This window comes from Vulpes vulpes, chromosome 4 (assembly GCF_048418805.1).
Source record: "Vulpes vulpes isolate BD-2025 chromosome 4, VulVul3, whole genome shotgun sequence".
Lineage (NCBI taxonomy): Eukaryota > Metazoa > Chordata > Mammalia > Carnivora > Canidae > Vulpes > Vulpes vulpes.
The window spans coordinates 110,430,601-110,442,834 of record NC_132783.1 but is presented as its reverse complement, the minus strand read 5'-3'; the positions used below and the strand labels follow the sequence as shown (position 1 = coordinate 110,442,834).

The following is a 12,234-nucleotide window of genomic DNA, read 5'->3' as shown; positions in this document are numbered from 1 at the left end:
CAATTTTAATCCATCACCCTAACTAAAGCAGAGATTCCTTCTGGAAATAACTATCCCTCACAAATGAGGTAGAATATGAATTATCATTAAAGAATGAATTTGTTGATGTTTTCCTTGCTGTGGATGTTGGTCTGCAAACAACCTTTGGCATTGACATATGATATTGATGCCTTACAGAGGAAAAACATTTTTTCTAACTTATATCCATTTGAAAGCATAGGCTTATTTACTAATCATTGGCTTTATTGCTGGGAGGAACTCATAATCATTTAAAACTAACCCTCTCATTTTAACTTCTGAAGACACAAAATTCTAGAAAAATCTTCTGGCTTCAAAAATTGAGCCAACATCTTAAAGGAGGAACAGGGTCTAGATCTGGAATTCTAGAACCCAAGACAACCACCACCACACCACCATCATCCCAAGATGGATAATTTCCCACATTGTTCTAATCTGGTTGAACTAAGGCAGCTACTCCAAGCAACAGAAGGGGAAGGGCTCTGGTAAATCTAAAATTTCCAAACTCTCATTATTGGAATATCGCTTTCTCAGTTTTGACAAAACTGTATACCATCTATTTAATTATGTACTTAATATTTTTTAAATAAATTACTTTTTTGTTTAAAATAGCTTATTTTTAAAGGAAACTTGATAACATTCTCCAAACTAGAAAACTGGTATCCCTGAAAAAAGGAGAAGGTAGTAGAGATGGTAATTTTAAAGTTAATATGATGTTGTTAAATTCTAACTAAGTAATGCTCACAACCTGAAGGAGTTTATTGAAAGGGGAAACTAGCTAGTATTAGATGCTACAGACTTATTTGCCCCAACTGACACTTTCTCCCTTAACATAAACCTGAAGGATTAAGACAAACAAAAAAATAACTTTCTCACTGTATGATTAAGTTCTGCTCGATGTCTGGTGTCAAATCCAAAGTTCTCTACTGTAACACCAGAGCCACATGCTCCATATTTTGGGAAATGCTGTTCTAAGTGATTAAAGAACAGATTCACTCTTAACTTCCTTAAATCACAAACCAAACGAGTTGAGCTAAAAATAAATATTCTTATGAAACTCGGTAGAATCTGACACTACTTTCTCCCTTGTTGGGAGTCTCTACACTCCTCACTTTTGTGACACTAATTATAAGACCTACGACTTGCATGTCTGATGGGTTACTAAAGCACTTTCACATTCACTCTCTTTTAAAACCCATCCTTGCAGGATATGTATTCCAGATGAGAAAAGCTGAGGGTCGAGCAGGTTTGACTAACACTGTTTTAAAACACTAGGAAGAAAACCAGTATCTTCTGCTTCTAAATAAGTGTTTTTCTAGAGTTCTTCTCTTATTCATTAGTTTCTGTTCACCAGCTTTTCCCTCCTACCAATTTATTAACTGTTGACATTTTACAAATTTTGTTCGGCATTTTCTTCTTACTTGCCTAACATTTCTTGAGTTTACTCACTGGCTCAACCACCTCAGTTAGACAGATTTCCAAATCTACACCTGTAGCTTTGATCTCTTTGGCCAAGCACCAAACTTTTATTAGCAACAGAGTAACAGAATCTCCTTGAACATGTCTAATTGCTGCCTGAATCCCAACATGACCCAAGCTAAATTTATCATCTTACTACTTATAAACGTATTTTTTGTTCCCATGTTCCCACTCTCAGTTAAGGGAATGCTACTCCTTTGGATCATCTTTATTTTTTCTCCCTTCAGTTTTTCTTTTAGTCATTTTGATTTTTACTCCACTGACCTCCACTTGCTTTACCACTTTCTTCTCACCATTTCCTTCTTTGAGAATTACAATGGTACAATTGCCTTTGAAATGGTCTTTCTCTACTTCTACTTTTTCTGCCCAAATTATCTTCTTCAAATATGTCTTCTCATCATGTTGTTGACTTACTCAAACCCTCAAGTGCCCCCTTTACACACAGTATACAATCCAAACTCCTTGGCATAATATTCAGGGCTCTCCAGGGCCTGAGAGCCAATCTCCCTTTCTAGTTCGACTTCCATCTTACCTTTCTCCATTCTGGAGTGTAGGGCATGTAGATCCATGAAAACACCACAGCCTTGCCTAACATCTTTGCTTTGTTCATTTCATTCCTTGCCTAAACATTCCCCTACTGATATTCTACTTGTTCTTGGAGACCATATACTCTCTCTTCCAATAAGTTATACTTGATCTATTTGATCTTAAAAGTCAGAGTTATCGGCACCTTTGTAAGAATGTATATAATTATGACATTTACTCTATAACACTTAACATTCTATTTTGCTACGTGCCACGAAGATTTTCCTACACATTTTTCTCTCATTAGATAGTTCCTGAGATCAGTGACAGTCTAACTCATATTTGTATCCTCTAAAGTATTTAACTTTATGTGCTACATATAGGATATTCCCAAAATATTTCTGAAATAAATACACACATAAATTAGGACAGAATTCCACAAGAGATTTGACTCCATTAGGCATAGTAATACCCATCCATAAGAGTTCATTGTTGATAATATTTAACTCTCATTCCCTAAATTGCTCTTAAAATGAATATCCAACTAGCTCAACACTCAGGTCCCTGCATGAGACCTCTAGTCAGATTTCATCTAAGGGGTAAAATAGAAGAGGATGTCTAAGGGTCTGTGACTCCTGTGAAAGGAATAAGAAGAAATAAAGGAAAGAAAAAAGGGTTATGAAAGTAACACTAAGAAAGTAGCCCACAAAAGAACAATGCTAAATGTTAACTATTTATTTCTGGACTGATGACATGATATGTGATTCATTTTCTCCCTCTTTCTCCTTATGTGGGTATGTATATATTTGTGTGTTGATCTGTGTGTGTGTGTGCTTAACAGGAAATAATCACGTAAATAATTCTGAAATAAATAAATTTGTACATTCGCAGGTATTACCTTTATTATGAGAAAAATTTTACTAAAGATCAAATGTAGAATAATATAGTTTTGTGCAATGTGTATTGCATTTAATTATGCAAGAATTAGATATATTTTTGCATGGAAAAAAAGACTAAAAGGAAAATCATCAAAGTGCCAAGAATCATTACCACTAGATTGTAAAGCCATGTGTAGTTTTATTTTCCTCTGCATAGCCCTCTGATTCTCTCACTTCTCAACAATTAAGAGTGCATTCATATTACAATCAGAAGAAATAATTTTTAAGGGTGGCATTCTGATAAAAAGATATACATGGTCTCCACAAGGCCCCAGAAGAGGCTGCCAGCACACCAAGGACTTAGGGAAGCAGGGCTCACACTCCCTCCAAGCTTCTGGTGTGAGCATTTTCTCTCCTCCAGAGTCAGAGCACAGGAGCAGAAGAGTCTTATGCTTGCCAGCAGGTGAGGCATGCTCATGGCGAGAGATGGAGCATAGAAGCTGAGGAGGTGGCAGGGGCCTGTCCTCCACAGAAGTACAAGAAACAGGGAAGAGGAGCTCCTCTGTGGATAAAGGGAGGATTGTGAAGGGCACGGAGAGGTAGATGCCCTCCAGAGAGGTAGTTTGCAAATTCTGGAAACCCAGAAGAAGGGTGTGAGAGAGGATAATTTTCTAAATAGTTTTTTTTTTAAGATTTTATTTATTTATTCATGAGAGACACACAGAAAGAGGCAGAGACACAGGCAGTGGGGAGCCCAATGTAGGACTCATTCCCAGGACCCCAGGATCACAACCTGAGCCAAAGGCAGACACCCAACCACTGAGCCACCCAGGTGCCCCTCTCTAAATAGTTTTTATAAAAGCCTCTCACAGGAACAAAAGTAGGACCCGCATGGGAGGTAAAAGAGAGTAGCTAAGTATTTAAAAATGTTAATGGAAACACGATGCAGAATTCTGGCTAAAAAGGGCCAGTCTTTAGAATCACTTTCTTCTCTGGGAGCCAGTAGCACTCTAGCTCATACTAAATGGAGGACAGTTGTCCTCAACAGTGGCTTCTGCCACAGTGGCCTTTTCCCACATCTAACTACATGCCAAGTGCTGCACAAGACTCCTTCAGCAATTTCCGTCCTGCAGCATTAGGGGCAGGGGTGGGCTGGCTCACAGATGTGGAAGATGAGTTTTACGCAAGTTAAGAAATATGATGAAGAAGTGGCAAGTCTGCCTGACTGATAGCCACCATTGTACAATCAAAGTTGTTCCTCCCAACACTGCTCATGGTTTTTCCATAATTGCTGTTACGTGTAACCTATCTCCACTCTTGACAGGATAGGACAGATCTGCAGCTCTCCTACATCCTCCAAGATTCTGGAAGTACAGTCGGTACTCAAAATAGTCTTTTTCATTGTTGAGAAGCTATGAGAATTATTCCTCAGCAAAACAAAGAAGCAATTCCAAGATAAGCCTTTATGTGTATTTTCTAACCAATGGGACTATATGAAATAAATGCAACTTCAAGTTCCAAGCCACAAAGCCAAAAAAATAACTGAGATTACTAGAAAGCACACTAGTGATTTTTTCCTTACTAGCTTTAGGATTTAATATTTTAGAGCTTTAATCACTTTCAACACACACATACACAGTTCAAACAAGCAAAGACTTAAAGAGAAGGGGTTAAAAGGAAAGAAAAGCTTCTTCTCTGGAGAAATAATTAACACTCAAGACTAGAAAAAGCCTAAAGTGGACTCTTGTCCAGTGGTGCAGTGGTCTTTAGGTGTCACTCACTCAAGGGTCTGGGTTCTTTTTTTTTTTTTTTAAGATTTTATTTATTAGAGAGAGAGAGAGCACAAGCAGGGGGAGCAGCGGAGGGAGAGGGAGAGGCAGTCTATCCACTGAGCAGTGAGCCAGATACCAGGCTCAATCCCAGGGCCTTGGGATCATGACCTGAGCCAAAGGCAGACACTTAACCTACTGAGCCACCCAGGCACCCCCCAAGGGTCAGGGTTCTTTGTTTTTTAAAGATTTTATTTATTTATTTATTTATTTATTTATTTATTTATTTATTTATTCAAGAGAGTCAGAGAGAGGTAGAGACATAGGCAGAGGGAAAAGCAGGCTCTCTGCAGGAAGCCCGAGGTGGGACTCAATCCCCAGGATCACGACCTGAGCCGAAGGCAGATGCTTGCTTAACTGCTGAGCCCCCCAGGCGTCCCAAGGGTTAGGGTTCTAACATGCACTGGCCCAACCACCCATTGTCATACTCTGTGCCTCAGTTTACTCATCACTGCACTGGCCTATCTGCTCTGTGGGAGCGCTTGTAATAATGTTAAATATGCTTTGTGTTTGGATAGAGCTTCTCTAGGGACCCTAAAGCACTTTCCAGATTAATTTTTTTAATTTATGTATTAATAATTCTCACAGCATTCTCCCTCCTCCTCAATTAGGATAATAATATCCATCTCTTTTGAGAGAGGCAGGGGGTGCTGAGTGATGGACATGAAGCAGACATTTAAATAAGAAAACTGTAACATAAAAGCATAATTAAAGCTTCAAAACCAAATTGACTAAGGATTTTTAAAGAGATACTACAGTAGTAGTGACCAAACCAGCAAACATATTTTTCCTCCACTCTGGAACATTCATCTTTCTATAGTTAAATATGGTGTTTAAAATATATTATTTTCAGGAGTTCCTAAAGGTAGTTGAAATATGAAAAGTGTATATTCCGGGCAGCTATACTGGCTGAACCTCCATATTATTTCTCTATTTCCCTGAAGTAGATACAACATAAATCAGGGGATGCTATCTCTCTCCTGAGTCCCTCAGTGTATTCTGGTTGTTCCCTAATCAGAGTTCTCTGGGTTTCGTAACACAGATTTTTTCATTCCCCAGAATTGCCTGTCTCAAAGGCAGTATATGATTTCTCAGAGAACGTGAGAGAAAGCCAGTAGAGGCACTTACTGTTTCACAAACATTCTGGTTTCCTTTTGTCCTTTCAAGAAAATAACTTTAAACCAATGTTTAACAAAATATGTTGGGTCACATGAATTCACAAAGAGAAACTTTATGTATGAATGTCAGAGGAGACCTGAAACTAAAGTCTTGGAGTTGAGTTAAATGAGGAATTTAAAACCTAAGCTTTTGAATGGTCAGCAGTCTTCCTGTACACTGCTTGAAACTCCCCTCATACAGAGCTATAGATGGAGACAGAGTAGAGAGATGCAGGTATATTTTCCTATTTATTGTCTGCAACCCCAACCAGAATAAAAGGCCTATGACTAGATGAACATTGTCTTTCTTGTTTTCACTACTATGTTTCTAGTTTTAACAGTGCGTGGAAACCAGTAGGCACTCAATAAATACTTGCTGAACACTGAAGGAATAAATACCATAATGCTATTAACCACCACTAATAATTTTGGATAAAGAGTCAATAAAGTCACTTGTGAATCTACAAAAAAGAAATAATGCCATTCAACTCAAAAAACTTTTAGCTAAAAAAAAAATCTGTTTACTTTTACTCCTTCCCCAAAAAACTTCAAGCTTCCTGGTATCCTCATTAAGCATTCACGAAAATATACTGCCTAATTCTTCTGACCAAGAAACTAACCAGGTCCCTAAATCAATGCAGTTAATTGTACAAAACAAAACAGCAACAAGATCATATTTCAAAATAACAGATTTGGGAGGAAAAAAGTGAAAAGAAATACATTATACCTTTGGCTTTGCACGTTGATTTATTTATTTATTTTTCAGTAATTTATTTTTTAAATAAACTAGCTCTTTCCCAGGATATAAATCTTGTGCCAACTGGGCCCCATTAAAGACTGGATCCCATCCTGACCATCTGGGAGCTGGAAAAGCATTGGTGAGTTCCTGAGGTCCAGAGTATTCCAGAAGGAGAGGACTGGACACCAGGAACGCCAGCGTCTGTGGTTTGAAACTGCACAATGAGCTCTTTCTCAAAGTTTGTTTTCCTAAATTCAGTTAAGAAGGGACATCATTCCCTACTCGGGTCTGGCTTAGAGTCCTGAGTTGCGGCATGTTTGCTTGAAAATTAAAATATAATAGAAAAAGCAAAGCCAGATACATTTATGGAAGAGACTAAGTGTTTGCTATCAAAGCTGGCTGTTTGCAGGGGAGAATCTTTGCCTATGGAATTAGGAAGGAAAAATAGAAAAGCCAAAGACTGATAGATGGGATAGCAGGGAATGAACTCACTTTTCAACAAAATACTTTTAAGATCTTTCTGAGTTCCAAGAAAAGGATATTAAAACTATAAGGTACTAAACAGAGATTCATTTGAACCTTTTTTTTTTTCACCTGAGTTGACATTTGCATATTGTAAACGCTGATACTCGCACATAGATTCGGTAATTCCTCATTTAACATGTCCCTTCAGGAAGTGAGCGCCACAGAAAACTAGAGCCAAACCCCTTTTAATAACGTGCCACGACAGCTGCTTTCACTGGAAGTCTTTTGAGGATGCATTACCCCCATCTTGCTGTTTTAGAGAGAATACATTGAATATAATTGCCATCTCTGTCTTGATGACTCAGGGCCACTGTCATTACGAACAGTCATTAATATGCCACACAGTAATATAGTTCTGCGTCTGCTTTTTAGGTTTTCCATTTCTGCCCTTGACATTAAGCTGTCATTTCTGCTGTCACTGAGCCTGCTTCTAACAACCTGCCTCTGGTTGCTCCTTCTGATTTGCTATGATCTGGAGAAACAGATAAGATAGTTTGTTAAAAATTACTGTTCTGGTTACCCCAAAGTCTGTTATTTTCTTTATTAATTTTTTTTTATATTAATTTTTTTTTGAGAGAGAGAGAGAGTTGAGGTTATAGAACAGTCTCTCTGAATAGGTGAGGTTTTACTACATTCTTATTAGATTGCTAAAAGATGGCTCTGGAGTCACACGGATTTTGGGTTAAGTCCAAGGTTTGCAAATGACCGGCTGTGGAACCTTTGGAAAGTCACTCAACCTCTCTGGCATTCAGTCCCATTACCTGAGAAGAAGGTAGGACAGCAGGAGGAGGCTAGCTATTTAATTAACCTAAGGATTCATTGACATATGCCTATAATAAGTTTAGGAGAAGGTCTCATTGGTATTAATCATTTAGAAAGTGCTAGTTTTATTATTACTTAATCTTCACCATAATCAACAGATTCACACTAATTTATATGTGCATCCTTATCACACAATAAATATATCTAAAAATAAACTATCTAATCACACATGCATTAACAAAAACTACACTGCAATCTAGCTATCTGGTACTGACACTTTGAAGCATCATTGAATACAACAGTTGCTAATAAGGAGCATTGGATGGAAGGAAGGAAGGAAGGAAAGGAGGGAAGGAGGGAGGGGCAGTGTCATTCAACATTGTTTTGAATAAATTGATATAAATTAATACCCCTGACATGTAAGGATCTGTGCTAAATAAACACTGGAAGACCAAGCTGAATTTAGCATGGATCCTGCTTGGGACAGAACATCCCCTTAAATCACAAAAGACAGAAAGTTAGAAGAAACATAATATGGTACAGATAAGACCATGTAAATTTAGGATGAAGGGAAATACTCAGTATCTGAACTATAAGGGAAGATTTCACAGACAAAAGTGGCATTTTACTGGATCTTAAAAGGCAGTCAAATGTGGGCACAGAGAGAAGAGAAAAACATTGTGGAAGAAGGAATGGCATAAGAAAGGTAAAAGTACAGAGGCAAAACATCACTATGAGTATAAGGAGCTAACAACTCAGTATGAGTAAAGTATAAGTTAAGATGAATCCCAAACTAAGGAGTTGTGGTTTGAGAAAGGAGGAAGCCAATAAGGTTGGATAAGGAGGAAGGCTTTAGTTCAGACCATTAGGGAGCCATTCCAGGAGTCTACTTTGAGCACAGATATAAAATGAACACAACACTATATAGATATCCGTTTTCTTCATCAAAGTCACATGACTGCAGCCAGGTGAGAACTTTGTCTTTGATTCATATTAAAATTAGCAATGTATCACACTTGTCTGGTTTCCATTTCCAAGTGATAGGCACACACGTGTACCTCCTGAAAGCACCATAAAAAAACTAACTGAGAATGTCATCTTAAAGTTGTTTTTAACCATCTATAATTAACAACATAGAGGAGAGATTTCAAGTGCCTTAGTCATTAAAAACAAAAATACAGACTAAAGCTTTTTTAGGAATAAGGTGAGCACGGTTGTAACTATTAACCACATTAAAGAGGCCATTAGAGTATTTTTAATCTGTTTTTTTTTATTTTAAATATACTGGCTCATTTAAAAACGATTCCTCATAAAATAACTTGGGCTTGAAAGATGTTCTTCAAAGTCACATTCAAAGTTGAATGCAACCAGTTCGGATTGCTCCTTTTATTCCTTAAAATAAAGTTTATAATTTTACATTAAGCATCTTCCCCTTAATAGGTGATCAGTAAGTACAGGTTGCATACAGACTTGGCAACTTACATGTTTGGGAAAAGTAGGAATGCATGAATTATTTTAAATCCACGCATTTCATCAACTTTTTTTTTCTTAAAGATTTTATTTATTTACTCATGAATGACACAGAGAGAGAGAGGGAGAGAGAGAGAGAGAGGCAGAGACACAGGCAGAAGCAGGCTCCATGCAGGGAGCCTGATGTGGGACTTGATCAGGCCTGGGCTGAAGGCAGGTGCTAAACTGCTGAGCCATCCAGGGATTCCCCATTTCATCAACTTTAAATTAAACTTCTACATGTAAGCCTCAATATATGTTAAATACAGGACAGAACCATTTATATGCCGTATTTACATTATGAAATTTTAAAAGATATTTGTGATAATGTCTTTCTCTGCCTTTCTTAATTTTATTTTTTAATTGAATGGAATTGTATTGCATATAAGTGTGGTGCAAATATCAGCCATTAGAATGTCAGTATCATCATGTATAAAATTTGGGAGGATTTGATAAATATAAGGAAGTTTATTAAAGGACTAAAGAAATACCATGAGAAAACTGGTACAAGAGAATGCTAAATGGGGGGTGAGGTTGGTGTCTGGAGAGTTGCTCTGTAACCCCAGAACTAAGTAATAGCTAATGTGTTCCCAGGACAAGTCACTGTATGACTCTGGAGCCTCTTTTCCCTCATTTCCAAAAACAGCTGCACTTCATGACTGGAAAGGTTCCTCAAAGCCCTCAAAATTTTGTGATTCTACATGTGGTTCAGTAAAAATCAAGGCCAAACAAAAGGCCTGGGAAACTTCCAGTGGGAACATGTATGAGTTGTAGCCATTCATTCTTTAATGTCACAGAGGAGCAAATGCTATTTTTTATTTACAATCCTTCCTCTGAGCTATGTGTACAAATGAGAATGGAAAGTAGAGATAGGAAAGAAGAAAGAAGTCAGGAACTGCATTTAAAACCTTGTTTTCCAACTTCTGGATTAAAGCAGGAAATCATTTCTCAGCCCCCAAACTGCCATTTATTTACCCAACCATATTCACCCATAGGTCTTCCCCACCCCTCATAGATTTCTCCCTTTGACTTCTCCCTATCTTTGGGAATGTAGTGGAAGAAAATATTCATCCGGGTGCAAAAGACAGCATGTAGCCCCTGTGTGAGGCTTACTGGTTCATACAATGATGAAACTGACTTCTCAATCTGAGCTAAGTGGTTCCGGCAATCTTTAAATATAGCTGCCCTGCAAAATCACGTGGCATCTAATGCCAAGTGTGTGGTGACTAAAACCAGATGCAAAATATGAAAGAAATTTTGTTCAAAGCCTGCAGTATTAAAGAATAATGGCTCTACACATTCCTGGTCTAATCTGAATAATACTCTGCAAATATTTCAGATGATTTTCTCACATCTACCCCAGACCAATCACTTCATGACTGGACTTCGTGATTTTACTTCATTAACATGAAATCCATCCACCACCAATATATCCTCCTATAAGGTGAACCCTGTAAAAAGGTTCTGTGGTCACAAAAGTCTGGGACATGTTGTAAACTTCATCTTAGGTATTCACAGTGTACATTAGTATCTCAAAAGACTTGCAAAGTCCTAGAACAAGGACCAGTTTAATTTATTTGACTCAACATTTCCCAAACTCGCCAGGAAAAACCTTCTTCCCCTATCTCCCATGGGGTACCTGTTGATATCCCCAAGAATTGAGGTATTCCACAGAACTATCTGGAAAATGAATTAGACCAACATTGTGGTCTCAGGTTTATACCAGATCCAGAACCTGAAGTGTAGAGGCTAAAATAAATTGACTAAAGATATATCAATAGGGAGATGCAACTTTGTAGCTAATTAAATGGTTTTGATTAAGTCCAAAGAATCTTTTTGCAAATAAACATGATAGTTGTATATTACAAGTTTGTTGTAAAAGTAAAGCACAATAGTGGAAGAAAAGAAGCTACTTGCTACCCATCATCACTTCGTGCTTCTTACTTTGAAGGGACAGTCAGGGGAGTAAACTCTAGATAAAGGAATTATAAAATTATAGCTGATTTCAAAGAGGATTTAGTCTAAGCCCCTCATTTTCAGATGGGGAAACTAAGGCCCGATGACCAACACTAAAATCTAGGTCCTCTGATTGAGCAACAGAAAGACTGCAATTAATACCCAAGTCTCCTGACTAGCTCCTTGCCCGCTGCCACCTCATGCAATGTAAACCTTTGCTTGGATGACTGTCTGCATGAAGTTCCCTTCATCCTCTGCTCCTCACCAATCTCACCACTGTACTTTCTTTACAGGCATCTTAAATACCTTAAGCTGTATAAATTCTCCCAGAGATTTCAGTGATTAAATCAAAGGATTGTCAGAGCCTAAAATGCCCAGCACAGAGATCCATCCGTACATAACAGAAGCTTGACTGTTATTTGAACAGTCTACTTCTGACCATACCATTCTCTGTGCTTTCTAGAACCTTGCCTTGAATTTTAAGCTAGTAATTTAACACTGGATTATAAAAATATATTATGTAACTCCCTAATTTGTTTCATAGGAGCAAGGTGCTGTTCCAAATAAAACACCAGATCCCACAAAGCCTAATTTTGATTACCCGTAGTAACTATCCCAGTGCTAGACACCAAGAGGCAAGCCAAGCAGTACTCATGGCTTAGCAAATAGAGGTGTTCAGGAGTTATTAACATAAGTATTAGCTCTACAAACCAGAAGCAGGAGCCATTCCCCTCCTCCAAATCACATGTTATGGGAAAAGCAAAAACAACCAAGTATATCTCTGATCAAGAAAAAACTTAACCCACATTAATCATGAGCACACATCAGCTCTGTTGATTTTCCTGGGTTTATATATC

At 37.8% G+C, this 12,234-nt stretch overlaps 1 protein-coding gene across 8 annotated transcripts in view; it reads right to left on the bottom strand.

Annotated features, from left to right (window-relative positions):
- The window catches only part of EBF1 (EBF transcription factor 1), a 384,911-nt gene that overhangs the window by 79,754 nt on the left and 292,923 nt on the right, over nt 1-12,234 (bottom strand). The gene's annotated exons all lie outside the window — the stretch shown is intronic.